Source organism: Stenella coeruleoalba (genome assembly GCF_951394435.1).
Source record: "Stenella coeruleoalba genome assembly, chromosome: 12".
NCBI lineage: Eukaryota > Metazoa > Chordata > Mammalia > Artiodactyla > Delphinidae > Stenella > Stenella coeruleoalba.
The window spans coordinates 36,186,803-36,213,789 of NC_137158.1; the positions used below are offsets into that span (position 1 = coordinate 36,186,803).

At 39.5% G+C, this 26,987-nt stretch overlaps 1 long non-coding RNA gene across 1 annotated transcript in view; it reads right to left on the bottom strand.

Moving 5' to 3' along the window:
* The window catches only part of LOC307195582, a 271,076-nt gene extending 253,849 nt beyond the window's left edge, over nucleotides 1-17,227 (bottom strand). Inside the window, exons 1-2 of the long non-coding RNA XR_013830868.1 lie at nucleotides 17,168-17,227; nucleotides 9,558-9,815 (exon numbers count right to left, since the gene is read on the bottom strand). This is a non-coding gene — a long non-coding RNA (uncharacterized lncRNA). The remainder of the gene's footprint in view (nucleotides 1-9,557; nucleotides 9,816-17,167) is intronic.
* Nucleotides 17,228-26,987: the final 9,760 nt, after the last annotated feature.

A 26,987-nucleotide genomic window follows, 5' to 3' on the forward strand; every position in this document is an offset into this window, starting at 1 on the left:
GCTTTGAGAGATTGACAGGGAAATTAATGTCCTTAATACAATCCACCTGAATGTTTGCTAGTGAAATGCCACAAGAGCGTCAAGCTTCAGTGTATCTCAAAGCTAAGGTACCACTCTGAAGAGGAAGTTGTAGTGTCAGGTAAGTGGTTAATTGGATATCCACTTTCTTCAACAGATTGTTTATGATAGAAATGAAAGAATACCACTGAGTGAAATTTGGACAGCTTCAAAAGTACAAAAAAGAAAAATGAACCATTTAAAGTTTCAAACTCTTTTGGCGTTAAAGCTAAAAGAAAGGACAAGGTCTTCTTATCATGGACTAATGTATAACTATTCAATTAGAGATGCAAGAAAGCTATGATTATAGGATTCATCTCTAAAATACATACTAGCATTCAGCTGAAAGTGAACTAACCTGCAGGTAGACATCATGGTCTCAGAACTTGCTTCACACCAGTCTGGTACCATCTTGTATCATCCATGAAATCCTCAAGACGATACAATTAAAAGAGTATATGATATTAATACTCTATACTCTTATATTTCCTTTTATCACTACTGTATGTACTGAACTACACACTCAAATTTCACTCTCAAGTAGAAGTATTACCAGCTGGTTTAGAAATTTTGATTGATAAAACAAAATTTTATGAAATGTGTTGAATCTCATTTGATGGGTCTGCTGATGACAGTGATATAACTTATTTCTCAAAATAATCTAGATGTAACAGACACATATGTTTTGAATTTTAAAAATTTCATGGTTTAAAGGTCTCTATTTTCTGTCCATCTCTTCCTTCTCTCCCTTCCTTCCCTCCTTCCTCAGAAACTGAAAGTCTACTTTAATTACTAGATTATGATTATTCAAGTAACCGATCTATGGCAAAATGGAAAGGACATAGAAACAGATGTTCTGGTTTCAGTTTCCCAGTTTACTGCCTAGATAACCTTAGACCTTGCAAGGACTACCAGAACACTACCTGTGCAATGCAGGGAAAAGGATATCTTTCAAGATACTACAATATCTTGCTGTTATTTTTTTTTAAGTGTGCTATTTTCAATCAACTAATTAAAATTTAAAAATTTTAAACTAAAATTCAGGGATAAGACAAACCAATAAAGAAATATTAGAAAATAAAAATGTTAGAGAGAAATGTTTACAAGTTACACACAGAATTAATTTTTTTAAAGACACAGTGTGCTTTTTACAAATTGATAAGAAAATGGCCACCCACATAAGAGTAAAACAATGAGCAAAATATACAACTCAGCAATTCATAGAAGGGCCAATTCAAATGACCAACAGTCATATGAAATCATGCTTAAACTCAATAACAGGAAATGCAAATTATTAATTAAAAACAACTGATAACTTTTTACCAGATGGGAAACATTTAAAAAGAAGCAATTTTGAAGTTACGTAGGAAAATGTACTTTTATATTGTATAGATTTCTGGCAGAAGTGTAATTTGTTACATTTTAAAACAAAATCTGCCAATATCTATGAAAATTTAAAAAACACTTATCTGTAGAACCAGTAAACCCACTGTGAGAACCTATCACATAAAATAAAACTATATATACTGGTTTCTCTTCTGACATGATAAGAGTAACAGGGACTGGATTTAACTTCTTTTTCTCACCACTATACACACACACACACACACACACACACACACACAAATCCAGCAGGGGGGAAAAAAACATATGAAACAACCTTCTTCAAAGCATTGGTCATGATACAATAAAGGACAGTGATCCCTGAGAGAAAAGAAAACAAGATAAACCCAATTATTTTCACAGCTTATTTCCTTGAGAAAATGCCCAAGACACAGTGCAAGGAGCTATAATCCAGTCACACTCCCTTATGGAGATGGAGCTGAGTATCCATGGAGACCAAGGCAGGACAAAGCACGGGAGAAGGAAGATACACAGAGAACCCCAGATATCTGCAGAGATTTTAATTATTCAGTAGATTTCTGATCAACACAAGTATTAAGGAAACTACCCGAGACCAGGGAAAGAATCATCCAAAAGGATTACAGGGGAAAGTACTTGACACTTATATAGGACATGAAGTAGTACCTGTTATACAATTTCATAATTCACGGAACATGGGGTGCAGTACTCAGAAAGGTCTTGTTTAGAAGATCTTAAAAAGCAAAAAAAAAAAATCAAACTGTTTTAAGTTACACAACTCTGTCCCAAAACAAAGCACCCACCAAGATAAAATTATATCATCTGGCATTCAATAAAAATTACCAGTCATACAAAAAGGCATGAAAATATGATCCATAATAAGGAGAAAAATAAATTGATCAAAACTAACCAAGGACTGATACAATGTTTGAATTAGCAGAAAAGTACACTAAAACAGTAATCACAGCTGTAATCCATATATTCTAAATGTCAGAGACATTGAAAATATAGAAAAGACTGAATGAAACTTCTAGAGATAAAAATTACATTGTCTGAGAAGAAAGTATACTTAGAGGGATTAATGACACATTAGAAATTGAAAAAGAGAAGATTAGTGAACTTGAATCCATAGCAGTAGAAACTGCATAAAATAAAACATAGGAAAAAAAGAATTAAAAAAATTAAAACGATATCAGTGAGTTGTGGCACAACTCAGTTGGCCAATATACATTTAATTGGATTTCCTATTTAAAGTGATAGAGACAGAAAATATAATTGAAGAAAAAATACCTGAAAATTTACAAATATGATGAAAACTGTGAGCTCACAGATCCAAAACATTCAAGTCTCTCCAAATACAAGTAACATGAAAAAAGAAAAAAAAAGCTACACTTAGGCACACCAAAACTAATGATAAAGAGAAAAATCTTAAAAACAAACAGAAAAAGACATATTGTACCCAAAAGAAGAGAAGTAATAATGATAATGGATTTCTCATCAGCAACAATGTAAGTGATCAGAGAGTGGAATACAATCTCTATAAAGTACTGAAAGAAAAACTGTCAACCTAGAATTCTACACCTAGTGAAATATCTCACAAAACCAAAAGCTAAACTGCAACTTTTTCAGACATACAAGAGCTGAAAGATTTCATCACCAGCAGATGCACACTATAAGAAATGATAAAATAACTCCTTCAGGCAGAAGAAAATGATATCAGATGGAAATATATATCAACAGAAAGAAATGCAGAGAAGTGGAAATGGATTTACATAGAATTACACAGTTTTGCAGAGAAGTAGTACATACATGGATAAACAGTCCATATTTTTTCATATTATATAATTTTTCTTATTTAAATCTCTTCATTTAACCTCTAGACTTCCTTTCTAACTGCATCTCTCACATTCTTCTTGCCTCTCTTATCACCCATTTGCTTCTTTTTCCTTTTCCTAGCATCTTGGGAAGTTGATTCTGTTACTAATATTCCAGTTTACTATTTGTGTTGTTTCTTCCATCCCTATCAGTTCAATATTTTTTCCTGAAAGCTGCTTTCCAATTATTTGTGGTAAGGAGAGGAAGGGTTCTGAAATATAAATACTTAGCTCCTTTATTAGTTGTTATTAGAATTGGTGGTCACGAGGGATGTAAAAAATAATATTCCTACAGATCTCTGTAATTTTTAAATTACCTACATATTTCTATGACACTCCTGTCATTTCTCTTTGAAATTAAAATCAGATGCAAGGCACTTAGGATACATTTAGGAATATGAAAATAATCATGTTGAATGGAAGGTGGCATTTCCTGTGAGAAAAACAAAACAAGTTTTCCTTACAACTCCTTGATTAGAGTAAAAAGTATTCTACAAAAAGACATACAGGCCACTGTGGAGAACAGTATGGAGGTTCCTTAAAAAGCTACAAATAGAACTACCATATGACCCAGCAATCCCACTACTGGGCATATACCCTGAGAAAACCATAATTCAAAGAGTCATGTACCAAAATGTTCATTGCAGCTCTATTTACAATAGCCCAGAGATGGAAACAACCTAAGTGTCCATCATCGGATGAATGGATAAAGAAGATGTGGCACAAATATACAATGGAATATTACTCAGCCATAAAAAGAGACGAAATTGAGCTATTTGTAATGAGGTGGATAGACCTAGAGTCTGTCATACAGAGTGAAGTAAGTCAGAAAGAGAGAGACAAATACCGTATGCTAACACATATATATGGAATTTAAGAAAAAAAAAATGTCATGAAAAACCTAGGGGTGAAACAGGAATAAAGACACAGACTTACTAGAGAATGGACTTGAGGCTATGGGGAGGGGGAAGGGTAAACGGTGACAAAGCGATAAAGAGGCATGGACATATATACACTACCAAACGTAAGGTAGATAGCTAGTGGGAAGCAGCCGCATAGCACAGGGAGATCAGCTCGGTGCTTTGTGACCGCCTGGAGGGGTGGGATAGGGAGGGTGGGAGGGAGGGAGACGCAAGCGGGAAGAGATATGGGAACATATGTATATATATAACTGATTCATTTTGTTGTGAAGCTGAAACTAACATACCATTGTAAAGCAATTATACTCCAATAAAGATGTTTAAACAACAACAACAAAAAAAAGACATACAGGAGTTCTTATTTACAGATGAGCACTGTCAAGTTTAGATGTCCCTTATGAAGGTATATGCTACGGTTTATATTACAAGAATTAAGGCAACTACAATGAAGGCACTGACAGAAGTATCTTATAAATCCTCCAAGTTTCAGAAAAATTAGTCCAAAGGATAAGATGATCACAAAAAGAAAAGATTCATTTGTGTGTGTGTGTGCATATGTGTGTAAGTTACACTGTTAATGAATAAAGTCAAGGGTTTTTTTAAATCATGAAAATAAGCTTCACACTATTAAGAGAACAACTTAAAAATATGAAGGTCTGTACTTCCAATGACCAACATGATGAAGCACATGAAAAGAAAGCATAGGTAAAATGCATTTTTGCTCAATATTCCAATATTAATTGCTAAGTAATATTCAGGGTAAAATTCAGTGAGACTTTCCAAACACAAATAATCATCGCTGAAAATTTAAAGTGATGAAATGGTTCATTATTGTCTGCAGTGTAAGTAGTCTGAAGAATCTTGATTTATATACTTACTTGAACTTCATGGCTATTAAAAGGTTTGGAATTTTAATTGTAGTCTCTACTAATTCCCCTTTTCCTTTGTTCTTTTCTGTACCCCAATTCCATAATTCTAACGGATAATTAGGTTTTATGTTTTTAATTGAATATAGGAAATAGTCTGTTTAGTCAGAAGTGCATTTAGGCTCGGGCACATTTCTTTTTCACTCTTTCTGATCTCATTCACTTTTTGAAAATAGGTATTGATTTTTAGAATAAACAGATATGCAGTGCAATCAATCCAGAAGAATATTTTAAGGGTACATCATAATATCATGTCCCCCTACACCCCATAAAAGAAAATCATATGAAGAGATAGCTGAGAATATTAGCAATGGGAAATGGCAAGTCATTGTATCCAAGCAAGAAACAGAAAAGCCGTGTGCTTTGTATAGAAACTGGAACTACACAAATCAGGTAAGTGATTTCATATTTTGACCTCCCATGCACTGGCATTCATCTATTCCCATTCCATGACACCAAATAACATAAATGACAATAGTAACTTAAACAAGAACTTAGATCTGCTTTACCTGTTTTTTCTCCTTATGAAGTGATCACATAAACTTTTTAAAAAGAAGAAAAGGTAATATGTAGCTACAACTTAGAGAACTTGTTCTAAGACTTACTTAGCTAAAAGAGCCCAATACGAAATCATTTTTCTCAAAGTCAATGAGGCACTTAGCCCTTAGTTTACTGAGATTCCACAAATGCCCTGGTGCAAAAGAATGCCTGCAAGCCAAGTAAAGCAATCTGCTTTCTATCATCAAAAGGACCCCTCCCAAACCTTTCCCTTCTACTTTATTTTTTTTAATCTCGTCTATCTGTGCATCCCTTACCTTTTCTCAAGGATGAGATTATCAAGGCAATTTTTTTCTATTATAAAACCATTCATTATATAGGGGAGGTCTAATGAGTTAGGACCCATATAAATACTCCATAAGAATCTGGAATATAGGGCTTCCCTGGTGGCACAGTGGTTGAGAGTCCGCCTGCCGATGCAGGGGACACGGGTTCGTGCCCCGGTCCGGGAGGATCCCACATGCCGCGGAGTGGCTGGGCCCGTGAGCCATAGCCGCTGAGCCTGCGCGTCCGGAGCCTGTGCTCTGCAACGGGAGAGGCCACAACAGTGAGAGGCCCGCATACCAAAAAAAAACGGTAAAAAATAAAAAAGAAAAGAATCTGGAATATATAATTTAGAATATGGAAAATATATCAATAGCTTAAAGGAGATATTCTCTAATCCTGCATAACAAAACTACCCATGACCTACCTATCCATCACCTTCCCATCACCTTCCCTATCACCCCCAGGAGGCAGCTGTTACTCATTTGTACTTGGAATTAAGTCATCACTTTACACTGAAGGTCTGAATGAGAAACAGCCTACACCTTGTTGCAAGCATTAATTATGAGAATATTGTTTCGGTCTTTAATTAATAGACTTTTTAGAGCGGTTTTGGGTTCACAGCAAAACTGGGTAAAAAGTACAGAGTATCAACATCCTCCCTGTCCCCCCCCACCCCCCGACTGCACACACAACCCCACTAGCAACATGCCCATCAGAGCGGTGCATTTGTTACAACGGACGAACCTACTATGACACATCTGGGATCTTTTTTAAAGATTATTTTCTCTAAAAGGATGCACAAGATACACTTCTACAGTTTCAGAACAAAGAAGAAGTGTGCTTCTCTGAAGCGGTGGATTGGTTTGACATAATATATCACTAAGCATTTGTTTTTGCGTGTCTGTTTTAACTAATAAGATGACTGAAGCCAGTTTGTCTGGTCTGAAAATTCTCTCAGCATGTGTTCTGTAAATTACTCTTAAACCTACTACATCTTATTCCTCTCCACCTTTATTTTCCCTTAACCCTGAGATACTCACTTAGATATCCTTTAAATCGTTGCAATTCTGGCATTTTTTTAAGTCACATTAACTTCTTAGAACAAAGGGGGATAAAAACAAATTAATTCAATATTATTTAAATTTATTTAGTGGCTTTTCAATTATTACTTTCATTTGGGGGACAGATAAAACTATCAAATGATATAACTTATGGGTATCAACAACTTTCAGAAGAATCTCCCTACCAGCAGAAGATACAAAATTTGAAATGCTCATTACAAAAGACATTTCATTTGCATAAATGAAAATAATCAGGAGGCAACACTGACACAGATATTGGGGACAATACACAAACATATTCCCTAAATTACGCACAGTATGTTTACTTAGTGGAGCTTTGTACAACAAGTACACATGGGCACGGTGATTATATTGCTGACCTGTATAATTAAGAACGTGATTTGCTTAACAAGTAATTTCTAATAAAATGCCTAAGCAGTAATCATAAGCACAAGCCATATGTTTTTAAATATGACCCAAACATTTGCACAGTGTTTATGTACAATGAATTAAGGCAAAATGAAGAATCTGCTGACAAGAAATGAGTAGCAATAAGGGCAGAGCGATGTATTAAAGCCTTCATTCTGGATCATTTAGGTAATGTTCCATTCATTTTAGATTCATGAGAAGCCTTTACAGATTGGGCATGCATACCATAAATCTGGAGTTATCCATTATTAGGTGGCATTTTGCTGTTTGCAGTTGCACATGTTTACTTTGTGCATAATTAACTGCATAATAGCTGTCTGTGGTTTGCACAGAATTTACACTCAGGCTCTCATCAAAACAAATGACTCCAGAAAGTAGGGCACTTCCATTAAGTTCCCTGCAATCAGCATTTCCTAATCCAGGTTTACAGGAATAGTTCTGATTGTGACTCTCAGTATATTAATGTTTTCGGCAGCTAATGTGCATGTTGGAGTTTAATTTATTAAACCCCTAAGATGCATAAAGAGTATGGATGGGTAGAGGCAGGAGGAAGCAGAGCACACCTAGGAATAGCCAAGAAAGAAATTTCCGTGAAAATAACAAGCAGCACAGAATCAAGTTGGACAGGCAACTGACCACTGTGCAGCGTAATACAATGGATCAAACACGCATCCCAGCAGTTCTTTGGCGTGTACAATCGTGATGACAAAACCAACCACCTGAGAGGGGGCCGGGTCTCTGAAAATGGGCTTTCAGAAGAAGAATCAAGATACACTCCAGACACCTGCTTCGTTTACAGCCATATAAACTCAGAAGGAAAAATTACCAAATTAAATTAACCACAAAGAAATGGTGGAATTAAATACCAAAGAATAAGAGAAGTAAAGGGGACGAAATAAAAGATAAGAGCATAGAGATTGGAGTTTATTGATTATGACTACTGGTTGACACAGAAGTTGATAAATTTTTTAAAATCATGATAAATGAGGCTGTATATCCTCTACTGAAAGCAGCCTCCTTGTGTTCTTAACAGTTGAATAAAACAGGGAAAAGAACATTTTCTTTCTTTCAAGAAATGGTCGTTTTAGGAGAAAGTAAAGAGGGAGAAATACAATAGCTTAACCAGTTCTCAAAGCAAAAATAGTAAAGTTGTATTAATAAGGTTAATATTATTGTTTTCATCACAAAAAGCGAATTTTCTAAAATTGGAGCTTGAAACAAAGATGCATGAAATACTAGTGAATTTTCTCCTTTTCAGAATCCAAAACATCACTTAAGGAAGTAAATATAAATAATATTACATGTCATATGTATAACACATGGCCCTCAGAAATAGTCATCATCAAAATTATAATTCCACATTATCTGCTTCTGCGTTAAATATTTACTCGGCTTTATAAAAAAGTATTTCATGCATTTAATCCTATTTTCTTGTGTTAACTATTAGCCTAAGTCTCTAATGATGCAATTCTCTGCATGTTATTTCTTAAAACTTTTAGGCTTCACACAATGTATCCAAGTAATTACTTTTCAAAACACTCTGAAGCAATATTTCGGTTATATAACTACGTATTTTAAAGAACCAGCTCAGATAATAAAAATCAAGAATGAATTCACTGGGATGATGGAGTAATTCAAACAGAACTTCGATGACCACACCCTACCACTGCTTCACTTGAAATACAGTGATTTCACACACACATATATAGTGATATTATAATATATACTATAAATATATAATGTAGATAACGTATAAATAAATAAATGTATAATATATATCAAGCATCCCTGATAGAAAAATAATTCTATGGACAAGAATTGGATCAGAAATCCATATGATTAAATACACAGAAACATAAACTATGCTCATAGACAGGATGCTTCGGTATCACAAAGATGCCCAAACTAATTTATATTTTCAATGTTACTCGGATAAAAGAAAATAGTCAATATGGTTTTTCCCGGAAACAGGCAAAGCGGTACTCAATTAATATAGAAGACAGAACCCAAAATACGTAAGACAATTTTTAAGAAAAACATAAGGTGAAAGATATTATAAAGCTCCTAGTAATAAGTCTCGTGGTGTTGCCCACGACACAGTACCTTCTGTCTTCGTGGGCACGGCTAGCCCTGCTGGCCTGTGCAACCGAGGGAGACAGCTTGTGCGGCTTGCGCTGGGCCTCAGCCTGGTGAGCATTCGGGGGTTCTCCCTGGCTGAGAAGGCTCCACCTCAACCCTGGCTGTCACGAAGATATCTGCAAGTCTGTCCCTCCTTCCGAGGGAGTATTCACCGCGGCAGCCTCTGCGGTGGCCGACACGGAAAGCCCACTAGCTCTGCACTCGGTTACCTCGGAGGCTTTTCTGCGGGGAATCAAAGAACTCCTAAGTCTCTCAACGCCAAATGAGGTCCTCGAAGCTTCAGGAAAACTAAACTTAAGACAGCCAACACCTGAGATATTTGGTGTTAGGTTGGAATGCGTAGGGGAGGCATCTGCTGAAGGAGGAGCTCAGCTCAAGTGTTGAGAATTAACCATTTTAACTACTAACGCGGTACACCTTTGCTGTCAGCCTGCAAGGTTACTTCGATAGGGTGTATCCCAGATGGGAGCAGGGAATGAAAGGAGCCTTGGGAGTCAAAGTCTCGATATTATTCCTGGGTTTAATGTTTTTAGCTTCAGCCTGCTTCTTGAGGTATCTACCCCCTCACCTTCTCTGAGACGTGTAAGTTTCACTCTATGCCTGTTTCGTCCTCACCCACCCCCACTTCCCACCAAAATTTCCCCAGGAAGAAAACTGTGAGTTTCATTTCTCATTCCTGTGCAAGTTAAGTCTTATTGTAACTGATAACTTTGTCTCTCCTCACTCCAGCTTGGTGGCAAAGATGTGATGGAACATAGGATTCAGAAGAGCAGAATATCAGAAAATTAGAAGCTCAATTAGAAAGTATATAAAATGTATTGCATTTGTCACTTACATTAATTGCCAAATGTTCTCCAATGAACTTAACTACTCTAAATATATTATATTTTTACAATGCTTTAGCTACATATGTTCATATATATTAAGAAAAGGAACTGAGGTGTCTAGTTCAGTTTGCAATTAGTGAACTGTTGATGTGAATTAAGTACATTTAAAAGGTAAACAGAAAACTGAGGAAACATTTAATGTGTATGATGGGGAAAACCGCAACCTTAACTATGTCAAATGCTACTACAAACTAATAATGAAATATGACCCTCAGGACACAAAAGTGTTAGTGGGCATAAGAGTGTACTGTTCAGAATGTGTACTTTAAAACAGAATCCACTCTAGCTGGAATAAGTGAAATTGAATTTATTAGAGTATTAGTAAATTTATATAATTTCTAGCTTTGATGCAATTTCACCAGAAATGATACAGCCAGGAGTAATGCCCAGTCACAGCAAGAGACTATTCCAATAGAAATAATGCTCTTGCTGCCACCTGCCAATACCATCAGACACCCAGAAAGCCAAGGATCTGACAATCCAGCTCCCAAATACTGTTGCAGCAGGGGAAACAAATAAAACCTAAGTACATGGCAGTGTTTGAGAGAGGGGCTGCGTGGACTCCTGCTGGTGAATTTGGGAAATAGATATTAGTTTGCCAGGCTTTAGCCTACTGAAGGTAGACGAAAAGAGAGAAATGAGATGATGTTGAGTGAGCCAATTTTTTTTGTCACAGCAGACAATTACAGAACAAATAGAAATGGCCAAAACACATCAATTTACCTTGATCAGTAATCAAAAAATGTATATGTCAACAAAACACCATTCTTCTTTATGAAATTGTCACAAGTGTCATAATACAGAGGGTTTGCCAGAATAGGTAGGAATATGTCCATATACTATTTCTGAAAATAGAAATGTGTAAGATAGTTTTGAAAGAATATTAATCATTTATGTCAAGATCTAGCCAAATAATTATTCCTTTAGCTAAATAATTTTACTTCAGAGAATCTATACTAAGGGTATAAGACTGTAAGAATATGCCTATAAAGATTTTCCTATAAATGCACTCCTTATCGCTGAGTCCATAATAGTACAGAAGTTTTATCAAACTATATATCCAACTTTAGTGAACTGTTTAAATCAACTGTTCTACACAATGGGATGATCTACAGGCTACAGAATACATGATGCACACCTGGTTTGTTGACAAAGAGACATTATGGTATACCATTAGGTAAAAAAAATTCAATTTATATAACAGGATGTATAACATGATTCCATTTGTCATGCTAAATTTATATGTATACATATACCTATGTGTAATTAGAAAATACATAAAAATGTTAATAAGGACCACTGGATATTTAATAATTCAGGCAATTGTTGTCTTTTTGCTTATATTTATTTTCCTAATTTTTCTAAGTGAACGTGTACTCATTTTTTTATTTTTTAATTTAATTTTTTTATACAGCAGGTTCTTATTAGTCAACAATTTTATACACATCAGTGTATTCATTTTTAAGGGGGAAAAAAAGAGGGAAGCAAAAAGTACATAGAGTAATGTAGCTACTATCCATTTCCTACACATCTTTACCATGGCATTATCACCTGCCCCTCTCCACTACTACTTCCATTCTAACTAGGATTTCCAGATAAAATACAAATTTCCAGTTAAATTTGAATTACATATAAACAATGATTGATATTTTAGTATGTTTCCAAATATTGCGTGGCATCTGTATTAATTTGCTAAATATGACAGCCCTACTTCTAGCATCTCATATTTTACGTATTCTGGAAAATAGGCGTCCAGGGACATTTGCCAAAGTGATAACAAGAGTAAAAGTGTATCTGTTTATAAAGCTTAGAACTCACAAGGTATGTTACATAAACTTTCAGTTTTCTTACTAACACTGTGAGATACGGAGGGAGCTGAAGCTCAGGGATGGGAAGTGATCTGGTACTTAGTAAGGAGAGCTCAGAGGAAAATCCAGGGTTTTCACTTCAACTCTTGTTCTGTCGTATTAACGTGGAGTTCTACCGAGGACTCCAGTTCTACCACTGTCATTTTTGCCATTTTATCACAGCCATTCTAAGAATTTTGCCTCTTTTATATATTTACAGATCCTCCTATACTTCCATAGGATAGTAGCCATCAGCCTGTTTTGTCGTAACCAGTTGGCTAATCTTTATTCTCCTCTAGACTGAGTTTTCTGACAGCACGTTTTATCTCCTAATTACTATATCCTTAAAAATCTGAATCCATCAATAAATAAGTTAATCTACTGTCTGTCTGTCCATCCATCTATGAATCAATCAATCAATAAGGAAGGAAATGTAAGGGTCATATGTAGAGCTCTTTGCTTGTCTGACTTAATTGAGGAATATATTTTAGAGTGTCTAGTGTGACAACAGCTAATAGATTCTTTGCTCATACGCCAAATGTAATTGGTGTTACTTAACTGATTTTCTATATTGAGAAGAATTTATCCAGGTTTACCAAGAGAAAATAAAATGATCATTTAAGATATCAAGGGGGATTGTTAACATAAAGCTATATATTTTTTATTTTTACATTTTATTGTTTTCAGTTTTACTGAGGTACCACTGACATTTAACATTGTATAAGTTTAAGGTGTACAACATAATGATTTGATACATGTATGTATTATGAAATGATTAACACAAGTTTAATTAACATCCATCATCTCACACAGTTACAATTTTCTTTTTTTGTGTGTGATGAGAACTTCTAAGATGTACTCTCTTAGCAACTTCTAGATATACAATACGGTTAGCAGACATTTGGTCCTGTACAAAATGTCCATAAGACATTGCTCCGTAAGACGGTGGGTCCACACCAAAAGGTCCTTGATATTTGCAGGTCCATTTGGTTGTATCCAAAATGTCCTTCAGGCATTTCGTTCATGTCAAAAGGTCCAAAACCATTTGGCATGAACCAAATACACTCCTGGACTTTGGGGATACGTATATATGTACTTATCTGTGTGTGTGTGTGTGTGTGTGTGTATGTATGCATTACTGTCGTGCTCACCAAGGGCTCAGATTACCCTTCAAGCGACCTGCTGCAGACAGCATAGTTGGCTGACTGCCTCCGGCTGTCACATGTTTTGCCAGGCCACGCTTCCTCTGGGTTGCTCGCAACCAATGACCTGGCATGAAAGAGCTTTTAGAGCCAGACTATTCCTGCCCAGTGTGGGCCTCCCGTACCAGTAAATTTCGCTTGGAACTTCTCTCCAGCCTGGCTGAGTCTCTCTGAGAACGGCACGGCACGGCTAACTGAAGCTGTTCCTACCCAATCGCCCTTCCTTCACTCTTCCCTTTCACAGGGCTCAGTCCTCTACCACGGCCTGAAGGCATTCCTTGCTTTCTAATACTCCTCCTCCCTTTATCATTCATCAAACTCTGAAGAGTGGTGGATATCTTCCCCTTTTATGCCTTTTCCTCTCCTTTTAGACTCCAACAAATACCATTAAAAAGAATGGTAATAAATGTGGATGATTAATGTGACTCCACGATGACTGTAAAAATACTACGAAGCTATTATATGTCACTACTGGATCTGAATAAGCATTTTCATATGGAAAAGCTCATTTCAACATTTAATTCTTGCATACTACCTTATAATATCCATAAACACCAGAAATCTGAAACAATTCTGGAAAGTTAAAGCAACTTCAAAATGTTTAGTTTAGCTAATCATGTTTCTTTTCCAAAGCTGATGGTGCTAAACCAGTGTTCAGTCTAAATCTCTACAGAATGAGTTTCCAAGGATTGAAATTCATATCTTAAACATTTTGCTTTTAATGTGGACACTGTTTTCTTAAAAGCAGAAATGGACAACACTGATGACATTTAGCAGGAAAGTACTGTTGATTAAAAGGAAAGTACTGTTACCGTTGAACCGGGTGTGCTGGTACAAGGAGGGATTTTAAGTTCTGGACTCCATATACATAAGGAAGAGGCTGATGTTGCCAAAGATTCTGGCTTCCCTCAAGTATGAATTTAAAAGCAGCAATGCTCAGCTTTTGCATAAGTTCTTTTTCATAGTAGGGCCAACTTAATAGGTAATAATGTGAACAAGGAGCTGACAATTTGAAAAGCACCAGACCTAAAAAGTACCAAGGCACAGATTTAAAAGATAAAGGAAAAAATAATGATGCTTTGGGGCTTCCCTGGTGGCGCAGTGGTTGAGAGTCCGCCTGCCGATGCAGGAGACATGGGTTCGTGACCCGGTCCGGGAAGATCCCACATGCGCGGAGCTGCTGGGCCCGTGAGCCATGGCCACTGAGCCTGCGCGTCCGGAGCCTGTGCTCCACAACGGGAGAGGCCACAACAGTCAGAGGCCCGCGTACCGCAAAACAAATAATAATAATAATGATGCTTTCAAGAAAGCATGCCATGACAGAAATGCAATGTATACAATTTCCTAGAAATTTTTGTTAGCTGATGCTTATGTAAACAGGCCATAATAATCAGCAGTTACTACATTCTTACCATGTGATAAACAATTTCCTAAATGGTTTATATTCATTTTTCCATTAAACTTTTATGGAATCTCTATAGCCAAGATACTATGTACCCAATTTGCAGATGAGGGAACTGATTATTTAATAGGTATTTCCCCAAAGGCATAACAACATTAACTGGTGGATCTTGGATTTAAACCCAGTTTTGAATGACCCTACAGCCCAAGACTTTAGTCACAATCCTGTACTTTCAAATGTTCTGACCATCTCTTTTGGATGTCTCAAAAACAATCCCATTATTCTCTTTTTCATTTGGAAATTCTTTTCTGGAGACCACTAGTCATTTAAAAAATAACTACCTATCAAGATATGTGTCTGTGGACCTCAAGCTCTCCACTGTATAAGAAATGATACTACAATCAAACATTTTATTGCTTCAAATCAAAGAGTTAAAACAAGTAACAAATAGACAATTAAAAAGAAAAGGGGAATTAAGAATAAAGTTCTTGAAAAATAATATGCAAAAAAAAGAAAAATAATAATATGATTATTTTATATACACACACACATACTCTAAATTCCCAAAATGACAGTATAAAATTAGAGGACACTGTGTCCTAATTCTACAAGTTACCTCAACCATCTCCAGTAAATTTTATGATCTTTGAGCATACAGAGGTTTAAATCACCTCTATCCCCAGAGCAAGTAATACATATTTATTGATATAAATTTCAAATAAATGCTTCTCTTTTATAAGATTCAAAGAAACATCAATAGTATATTTTTTCAAGCAAAAATGACTATTACTGCTTAGCCAATTATTATAGCTGCTACCAAGATAATTTTTCCTTTGTTTAATTTGTAGCCATGGTACCTATTTCACCAATTTATAAATCAGCTTCAAATACATGACAGTTAAATAAATTGCACATATTCTATTTAAACAGGTATAGCAGTCAAATATTACATTTGTATTGCATTCAACAATTCCAAAGCTTCACTCCTTTTGCCTTTATTTTATTATTAAGACGGCTTTCTTCCATTTTATTGTTCTTAAAACTGCTCCTTGATCATTTTTTGCTTTGTGTTCCTAAAAGTTGTTCAGTAGCCTAATTAGATATTCATTTTGACATTCTGGTCCCAGAAGAAATAATAATAACTTCATACTTATCCATCTGCTTATCAGTTATAGCTTGTGAATTGCTGCTTATAATTTTCCAGGGACATGTGGGCGCCCTTCCAGTTAGGCTATTAAAATTCCTTACACTCTAACAACATGCTAATTAATATCACGTTTAAAACATCTCACGTTTGTGGATGCACAGCAAAAACACTGCCATGTAGAGGAAATTTCATATTGAAATTTCAATTTTGAAATGCAGATATTTTAGATTAAAAGTTAAGCCAGCAATTCTTTATATACCTACATCTTTCTAAGGAACCAAAACCTTTTATCTCCAGTTTTATGAAAATGTTTAATTCACACATCATCTTAAAATTTAATATCCATCATTCTAAAAAGTCTGCACAGTGAAGAAGTATCTTTTCACCCACATTCAGAGAAGGGTGTTTCCTAGCAACCCCATACAATCAGAATCAATCCTTGGCTGAATTATGACTCAAAGTGCCATTAGAAATAATCATTTGCATGAGAAAGAGACCAATGTCTGTTCTGATTAGGAACAACAGCTCTTTCCTAATGTTGGTCAGCTGCAGTCCAAAATCAGGCAGCTGTTTAGAGATGTCTTTGTTTTCATGAAATTTTGCCTGATGAACGCAAACATCACATCCCCACACGGGCCACTAAAACTTTAGAATTTAATCCAGATAAATATAACCAGGGATTCCACATCCCTACTGCATTAAAATGAGTTACTTTATCTTATTTAAATTTCTTAACTTCTATTTCCTTTCAACTTGTAAGTATTCACGACTGTTTATTATAAGGATTAAACATTAGGTAATAATCTTAGAACAGTTATCACTTCATTCAATTTGGATCCTTTTTATAAATAGGTATTTGCACAGTATTTTTTTTTTATTAAGTGGCTACTGTTGTCCCTACACATAGATTTTACATTTGTTTCAAATTAATTCAATCTTAGTCAACACTTTCACATAGTAACAGTATTAACTCAAAGTGCTTTGATTATTCATTTCTCTTTTAGAAAGTAATGTTGCATCTTTTCAGAATAACAATAAATACAAAACTTCAATGGATTAACTTCCTGCTTACTTAATTTTTATCCTTACTGTGGAAATTAGCTACTGTTGATTTGTTTTTTTCCATTGTCCTTACAGAGCCACATCACTAAGGAGAAAACAGACCAGCTGTCAAATGGGTCATATAATGTACATTTGGGACTATCTAAAAAACACAGGATCTGTCAGAAGCAAATAAACTATTAAGACCGCTACTACTGAGACCTCAAAGACCACAGGCTAGGAGGGACAGCCTGACGACCTCTGCATTCCATATTTAGAAACCATGTCTGTTCCTGGAGCTAAGTGAACCCATTTATTGCAAAGCCTTTCTTTATAACAAATTTATCCCAGAAGGATACAAACAAGGTAAGGAAGAGGACAATAAATACCAAAATCATTATTGTTCTGAAAATATTTCTTGGAATTTATAAGATAATAAATTACCTAATACACAAGTGAAGGATTCATGGTACCAGAAAGGAATGAATGAGCTTGTAGGTACTCGGGCTATTTATTACAGTATAAACACAGATCCTCTTCTCTGAGAATATACAATTACTAGGACACACCGAAAAAAAAAAAAGTGTACATTAAATTTCTTTAATTTTTAAAAGGATTTATTAAAGGACCATTTTTAATCAAAATTATTTTAGGAAATTGAAAAAAATTGATCTTGATCTTTCAAATGATCTTGAAATCTTTTAGATGCCTTTCCTTTTCTTTTCTCAGTATAAGTCATATAATTAATACTTAATAAACTCCTAAAACTCTAGCGATATGATTATCTATTTCACACAGTTTTAGGGAAAGAAAACTAAAAACAAAATCTCCTCCCAACCTAAAGAACCTCTCCACAAAGGTAGAAGAGAAAGAAAACAATTTTACTCTTCAATAAGCATTAAACTAGAATGTGATACACATCACAATCTCAATCTGCTAAGAAATTTGCAAAGACAGAAAAAAACTTACCCTTTTATAGAGCCAAGCAAATACTACCCATTACGTACATATTTTCAAGATAAACAACTAGTCCTCAAGTAAGAGGACATGAAGCACAATTTGTCACACGTACTTCATTCTAAATTCAATTGGTAGTTGGGGTGACCATCTGTGTTAGCTAACTAGCTTTCTCCAGAGGGCAAATAAATTACTCATCTCTTTGTGATAGAAGGTAGTCTTGGAAGGTGAGCAAGGCACCCACTAAAGTTAGCTCCTGCCCACCCAAAGAAACTGGGAGATTGCGGCTTTATCCTCCTTGGTGATAACATTTCAAAGAGATTGTTCCCAGGTCCTTGAGAAAGGCATTCCTGGATCTTAAAGTTTTCGAGAGGTTTATTTAGCTTTTAAAAAGATTTACATACAGGGCTTACCTGGTGGCGCAGTGGTTGAGAGGCCGCCTGGCAATGCAGGAGACACGGGTTCGTGCCCCAATCCGGGAAGATCCCACATGCCGCGCAGCGGCTGGGCCCGTGAGCCATGGCCGCTGAGCCTGAGCATGCGGAGCCTGTGCTCCGCAACGGGAGAGGCCACAACAGTGAGAGGCCCGCATACCGCAAGATTTACATACATTTCAAAGAGACACGGAAAGTATTTACAAGTATTCTAACGTAAATACTGGAAGACAAGGCAAGGCAGAACTTGTTTCTTCCCTTACAGAGAGAATTAAGCCTCTTATTCTTAATTTGTATTTGCCCTTAGAATACACTTGATTCCATCCTAAATGTAGCAAACGCTTAAAACCTTAACAACTCTTCATTTACTTTAACATCTCTAGCTGTACACATTTCTGATTTTCCACCACATGAATTTTCTATTCATTTTCGTCCTTAACTACCAAGTGGTTTCTTAAAGTATGCTCTGAGTAAACCAAGAGAACAAGAAATAGAGGTAAGAACTAAAGAAAACCAGAGGTAAGAATTCCACTCCTTGTTTAAGGAATATAGAATAAATCTTGCTAGATACATAGTTAAACGTCAAGAAGCTAATATCTAATATGTCTATTAATAAGATGGCTTTTGATGTTTTTTTCTAATTTTTTTCAATAAAGTGGCTTATATTTCTGATTATATAAACAATACATACACATTATAAAACTGCAAATAGTGTACATAAGTATCAGGAAGAAAGTATGATTCACCTAATACCTCATATTTGCACTGAGTTAAATACCATTATTTTTTGTTGCCCATATTTTACAAATTGCATTTGATTGTGTGCTCTAGATTTTTCCTTTTAGTAGGTAATGTGAAGTGTGAGGAAGACATAGCAAATATGTGATATTTAATGTTCCAAAAATGATTCAGTATCCAATTTCTATAGATGATTTAATCTTTTGGACTCTAAACCAAATCTTTTTTTTTTTTTTTGCGGTACGCGGGCCTCTCACTGCTGTGGCCTCTCCCATTGCGGAGCACAGGCTCCGGATGCGCAGGCTCAGCGGCCATGGCTCACGGGCCCAGCCGCTCCGCGGCATGTGGGATCCTCCCAGACCGGGGCACGAACCCGTATCCCCTGCATCAGCAGGCGGACTCTTAACCACTGTGCCACCAGGGAAGCCCTAAACCAACTCTTCATTGGACATGATAAACAGAGGAGCCTATTTTGTCTTGTGTTATACAAAACAGGTTCTTGTTGACAAACAACACAACACAAAATGGTGTGGAGGAGAACAATAATTTTTTCTCTGCCCTTCTAGGATTTTTGCTGACTCCTCTCCCCCAACGCCCCAGTAATAGAAGACAGATTAAAAGTAGAAAAACAGAAGTTTAATAATGTAAGGCCAACTGGCCCGGAGGCAGGGGAACACAATCAGATTCACAGGTTGCATCAGACCGAAATTCTCCAGACCACCTAGTTCCAGAAACTGACCTGGAGACATTCCGGACCACCCAGTTCCGGGAACTGACCTGGGGACTTTGAACCCAGCCCAGCCTTCCCGCCTTTCGAGGGGCGGGACTAACAGTCCCCCAGGATACCCGAAAAGACCACCAAATAAGGAATACCCTGCGCCCTCCCAGATTCACCACACCCCTTTCCCTTCTTCCCCTATAAAATCTTGCCCAACCCTCGCCCGGGAGCGACTTCTCTGGCCCCTTTCTCTCGGACCAGTGATCCTCGCCCGGGAGCGCTCCCTAATAAAGCTCACTTGAAGCTTTCCTCTGTTTCGCGGTGCCTTTTGTTAAGATCCGACCTTACATTTGGTGCCGAAACCCGGTTTTTTGGTATTTGCGCTCCCGCCCCTCCCTTTGCGTCAATTGTTCTACCTCTCAAACCCTCCTTGCCAAACAAACATCTGCTCCATCCATAAACCTCAATCCCCTTGGATTCCTCCCCACTAACCGACCCTCCCGAATCTCTTACCACTCCCCCCCTTCAGAACTCCTCTCCAACCTTCACCCTACCCTGAAGCGGTCCCCCCTCCTCCCGAACCCACTCCGGCCCCCTCGACGGTTTCTCCTCCCACGCCCCTTGCTTCCCCAATTAGTGCACATACACGCGCTCACGACTCCCAAGATTCAAATCTCCTCTGCCCTCTGAGGGAGGTAGCGGGAGCGGAAGGATTAGTTAGAGTTCATGTTCCCTTTTCTCTCCAAGATCTCTCTCAAATAGAAAAGCGATTAGGCTCCTTTTCTGCAGACTCTTCCCGCTACATCAAAGAATTTCGCTATCTCTCTCAAGCTTACGATCTAACCTGGCACCTGGCACGATATCTTTGTGATCCTACCATGCAGATCAGGTTCACCTAACCGACAACTCCATGCCTGTCGGAGCGACTGCCGTACCTGGCACCTATCCAGGCTGGACTTATCAGGATGGCCAAGATGGCCATCGTAAACGCGACCTCATGATCCAATGCCTCCTGGCTGGCATGCAGGCTGCCGCTCATAAGGTAGTCAATTTTGAAAAACTAAAAGAGATAATCCAAGAACCTAACGAAAATCCAGCTTTCTTTCTCAGTCGCCTTACAGAGGCCTTAACTCTCTACACCCGGCTGGATCCCGACACCCCGGCAGGGGCAGCGGTCCTAGCCACCCATTTTATCACCCAATCAGCCCCGGACATCCGAAAGAAATTAAAACGGGCAGAAGACGGCCCTCAAACCCCTATTCGAGATCTGGTAAAAATGGCCTTTAAAGTCTATAATGGCCGTGAGGATTTGGCAGAATCCAGCCGACAGGCTCGGATGCACCAGAAGGTGGCCCTCCAAACCCAAGCTCTTGTAGCCGCCCTAAGGCCGGCCATCTCCCATGGATCACAGCATCCACGGGGTCCGCAAAAGGCAACCCCGCCGGGGGCCTGCTTCAAATGCGGAAAAGAAGGCCACTGGGCTCGCCAATGTCCCAATCCCCGACCTCCTTCTAAGCCCTGGCCCAGCTGCGGGCTAACGGGCCACTGGAAGAGTCTCCACGCGGGGGGCAGGCCGACCCAACGGCATTACCACTCGAACTGCTGGGATTGGCTGACGACTGACGGCGCCCGGACTCGAAGACCCCCATCACCCTCGCCGAGCCCAGGGTAACGGGGACTACCTATTCGGTCCTGCCTACTTATTCTGGGCCAGTTTCTCCTTCCCAGATCTCGGTCATGGGTATTGATGGCAAACCATCCTTCCCACTCCAGACCGGTCCACTCCCATGTCATATCGAAGGACTCCCTTTTACTCATTCTTTCTTAGTCATACCATCCTGCCCAGTTCCCTTGCTAGGCCGAGATGTCCTTTTCCACTTAGGGGCCTCCCTTCAGCTGGTTTGACTTGACCCTAAGGTCCCCTCCTCCCAACTCCTGCTTCCTCTTCTCGGCCTGTCTGTAGAACCCTCCCCCTCCTATCCCCCTCTTCCAATCACACCGAACCCAATCAATCCCCAAGTCTGGGATACTTCTAAGCCCATAATAGCAACACACCATTCCCCCGTCCTCATCCGCCTAAAGGACCCCTCCAAATTTCCATCAATGCCCCCATTTCCCATCTCTGAGACTCACCTTAGGGGCCTACAACCTATTATCACCAGACTCCTAAACCAGGGACTCCTTATCCCCACTGACTCTCCCTGCAACACCACCATCCTGCCTGTCCGCAAGGCCTCTGGGGATTATCGCCTGGTCCAGGACCTCCGAATAATCAATGAGGCCATAATTCCTCTCCACCCAGTAGTACCAAACCCATACACCTTGCTCTCCCATATCCCCCCAACCACAACCCACTTTACGGTTCTGGATCTCAAAGATGCCTTTTTCACTATCCCCCTACATCCCGACTCCTATTTCCTCTTCGCCTTTACCTGGACGGATCCGGATACTCATACTTCCAGTCAGCTCACCTGGACAGTTCTTCCCCAGGGCTTCCGCGACAGTCCTCACCTCTAAAGTCAGGCGCTCGCACGGGACCTCACTTCCTGCTCCCTTACCCCCAGCACACTCCTTCAATATGTAGATGACCTCCTCCTTTGCAGCCCGTCTCTCAGCCTCTCAAGACAACATACTGCAGATCTCCTCAATTACCTTGGCTCTCGCGGTTATCGGGTCTCCCCAGCCAAGGCTCAGTCATCTGTATCCTCTGTAACCTACCTGGGACTCCACCTTACCCCTACCACAAAAGGTCTAACAGCTGATCGCACCCGGATTATCCGTGAACTCCAGCCTCCGGAAACAGCGGAACAAATTCTCTTCTTTTTGGGCCTTATAGGATTTTTCCGACACTGGATCCCTAACTTTGCTCTCCTCACTAAACCCTTATATCTAGCCGCTAAAGAAACCCCTCAAGGACCCCTCACCTCTCCTTCCGCTGTTCGACAGGCCTTTCTCACCCTCCGTAACGCTCTGATATCTCCTCCTTCCCTTTCTCTGCCCAACCCAAACCGACCTTTTCACCTTTTTGTGGATGAATGGGCCGGAATAGCCACTGGACTCCTTGCCCAGTCTGTAGGGCCTTCCTACCGCCCCGTGGGTTACCTCTCCAAACAGCTAGACCCAACCATTCGGGGATGGCAACCACGCCTTCGGGCCCTAGCAGCGGCAGCCGAACTGACCAAACAACCACTCAAACTGACTCCGGCCCACCCACTAACCGTGTTTTCCTCCCACCAGCTGGTCGACCTCCTAGGCCACAAGTTTCTCTCCCTCCTGGACCCCTCCCGCATCCAGGAGTTCCACCTACTATTCATTGAAAACCCAGCTATTTCTCTTGATCTCACCCCTCGCCTGAACCCGGCTTGCCTCCTGCCTCCTTGATTCAAAAAATCTCACCATCTGTTACGGCAGCCGCCCAAATCTAGCTGATACTGGGTTTCTTTGCAACTCATCCCTCACGGTAAACACATCAGTTGAAGCACCACTAGGCATGTTTTTGTGGTGCAGTGGTTCCCTCACAAAAGAGATCAATTCTTCCTCCCCTTTCCCATGTATCCCCGTTACTCTCGTCCCACAACTCACACTGTATAGCCAAGCCGAATTTTCCTCGCTAATCACGCCGCCCTTTACCCGACGAAAAAGAGCTATCTTTCTTCCTCTGGTCGCAGGTATCTCTCTCACCTCCTCCCTGGTCGCTGCAGGCCTCGGTGGGGGGGAGCTCTAACACATAGTGTTTCAACATCCCGCGACTCAGAACATAAACTCCAGCTAGCCATTGAAGCCTCCGCCGGCTCTATCTCCTCTCTCCAGCGCCAAATCACCTCCATAGCCCGAGTCGCTCTCCAGAATCGACGAGCCCTGGGTCTCCTGACGGCCGACAAAGGCGGTACCTGCCTCTTCCTACAGGAGGAATGCTGCTATTACATCAATGAAACAGGACTCGTCGAAGACAACGTAAAAGCCCTCCATCGCTTAAGAGAAGAACTCCAACGCAAACACCAACAGTCCGCCTCCCCAGTTCCCGATTGGTGGCGATCCACCCTCTATACCTGGCTAACACCAATCTTAGGCCCCTTAATTCTCATCTGTATCTTGCTCACGTTTGCTCCCTGTTTTCTCAGGTTCCTTCGCAGGCGCATGGAGGAAGTCTCTCGGGTGGCCACAAACCAAATGCTCCTCGGTCCTTACACCTTGCTTCCTACAGAACCTCCCACTGGCCTCCCCTAAGCCTCGGACCTCTGGTCGCCCGACTCCCCTTTCCACGGCCCCATTACACCAAAGATGTCAGGATGTAAGGCCAACTGGCCCGAGGCAGGGGAACACAATCAGATTCACAGGTTGCATCTGACCGAAATTCTCCGGGCCACCCAGTTCCAGAAACTGCCCTGAAGACATTCCGGACCACCCAGTTCCGGGAACTGACCTGGGGACTTTGAACCCAGCCCAGCCTTCCCGCCTTTCGAGGGGCGGGACCAATGGTCCCCCAGGATACTCGAAAAGACCCCCAAATAAGGAATACCCTGCGCCCTTCCAGATTCACCACACCCCTTTCCCTTCTTCCCCTATAAAATCTTGCCCAACCCTCGCCCGGGTGCGACTTCTCTGGCCCCTTTCTCTCGGACCAGTGATCCTCGCCCGGGAGCGCTCCCTAATAAAGCTCACTTGAAGCTTTCCTCTGTTTCGCGGTGCCGTTTGTTAAGATCCGACCTTACAAATAACATTTATACCCAGGAAAACTGAGTAACTCCCTGAAATGGCCCAGCCATCACCTTAAATACCATCTCTAGCTAAAAGAAAAAACAAAAAAAAGTTGGGTGGGAGAGAGACAGGTTTTCAGGAAAAGCACAGTAAACAAGGGTATGATTGTTATGCAGGTTTAAGTCCAGGCCTTCCCCATTGATAAGAGTGTCTACAGGTTTAATCAGACTCCTCTTCCTGGTACAGAGAGGGAGACACCCTTACAAATGGAGATTTCCCTTACAAATGTAAATTGCTCTTACAAAAGGGTAACTTCTGCTGGATTTTCAGAGCTTCTCTCCTGTATGTTGTTTTTTAAAAATAATCAGCATAAAATAACCCTTATGCCAAAGAGGCATATTTTTGGAGGGACAAATGTTGCTCCCCTTCAATGGCTAATTTATGCAAAAAGGAATTATTGGAAGAATATTTGGGGCACAGGGGTGGCAGGGAAGAGATACTAAATTGACAGAAAACTGGAAGGATCAGATTACGGACTAAACAGAAACAATGGAAGCTCCTGAAAGCAAAAGGCCTCACTGCCAGAGAGCCTAGTCACAGGGGCGGGGGGAGGGAAAAACACCCAAACATTCATTCTCAGACTTGCATCAATTGCTGGAGATTCAAAATCCTGGGAGAGCGCTTCTGATTAATCTTCCATGATAGAAGACTGCCTGTGGAATTGCCATCATAGAAAGTCTACATATAGTCAGGAAGAATTATTTGCCCACTAGGAAATGAAGTACCATCAGGAAGGGATAATGGACTCTGTGCATCTAAAAAATGTCAAATTACCTTAACAGTGCTTAATAAGTACCTGTTCCCTGTATCTCTTTTTGTTAACTCATAAGAAATCACTTATTTAATAATTTTAATAACACTGAATTTTAACATAAATGATACGACGCTCAAGAAAATAAAAAAATAAAAATTCCAAGGTACTGTTGACCTGAAACAAATAGACTACCAGATATTTCTCCAGCAAAAACAGGATTATTCAAGATAATCAAAGAATTGCAATATCGGGTCTGCAACCATGGTGAGTTATTTTCAAGTCCCAGCAAAGCAGCAGAAGGTCAGGGCTTGTATTGGAAGGAAAAGGAAGGTGGAAGGGCTATAGTAAACAAGGAGTCTGTGGCTTCTCATTGGCTGAGTCCTTGCCAGGAAAAGAAGAGTCTTTCTTCTGCCTGGCTCTGTGATCATCCCAGGGTGTGAGAGTGCCCCCTTCTGGTCTCCCAACCCTATTTGAAGATTTTGTTTATTTCTTACGTACAAAATGTAAACCATTTCATGGAAATCAAAGTCTAAGTGTGTGAAGACTGACTTTATTTCATATAAGGAACTAGCTCAAAGTTTCTCAATTCTTGGCTACCCTATTTCTGCTTTCTTGGTCAACTATCCTCTACTTGATTCTGTTACCAGCTGCTTACTAACTCTTTAACCCTCTTATCAGTTTTGAGCATTTCCTTTCCATATTTCATTTGGAATTTTTTTCAGTAAAGGCCTTACTTCACTGATTTTTTAAAAAATTTATTTAATTTATTTTTGGCTGCATTGGGTCTTCGTTACAGTGCGTGGGCTTCTCACTGCGGTGGCTTCTCTTGTTGCATAGCATGGGCTCTAGGCTCACTGGCTTCAGTAGTTGTGGCATGCAGGCTCAGTAGCTGTGGCTCGCAGGCTCTAGAGCGCAAGCTCAGTAGTTGTGGCGCACAGGCTTAGTTGCTCCTCAGCATGTGGGATCTTCCCAGACCAGGGCTTGAACCCATGTCCCCTACATTGGCAGGCAGGATTCTTAACCACTGCACCACCAGGAAAGCCTCACTGATTGTTTTTGAGCTTTTAGTCTCTGTGTGTCTCCTAATGTTCAAGACAAAAAAAAAAGTACCTGAATAAAACAATAACAACAAAAACTGGTTTGGAAAATAACTGAAGACTATCTTTGACAAGTTTCCAAAACAAACAAGAATCCTACTTTAAAAAAAAAAAAGGGTTCTATTGTACAATTTCAATACCCCTGGGGTATGACTCATTTTCTCTCTAAAGTCTTTACTCTCATTGCTTCTTTGAAAGATGGGGTTGGCCATAGAAAGCTCCCCCCACCCCCCATCCAAATGTCTATTCCAAATAAGTTCCTCTCTGCAAAAAAATAAAAGGAAATGCACTTTCCCTTTGTTCCACAAAATATCTGTATTTTTCCAAAGCACTTGCTCTCCTTGACCTTCAGCATTCAGGCACATATTACACCAGTGCCCAGCAAATACTTATATACAAAAATCTTATCACT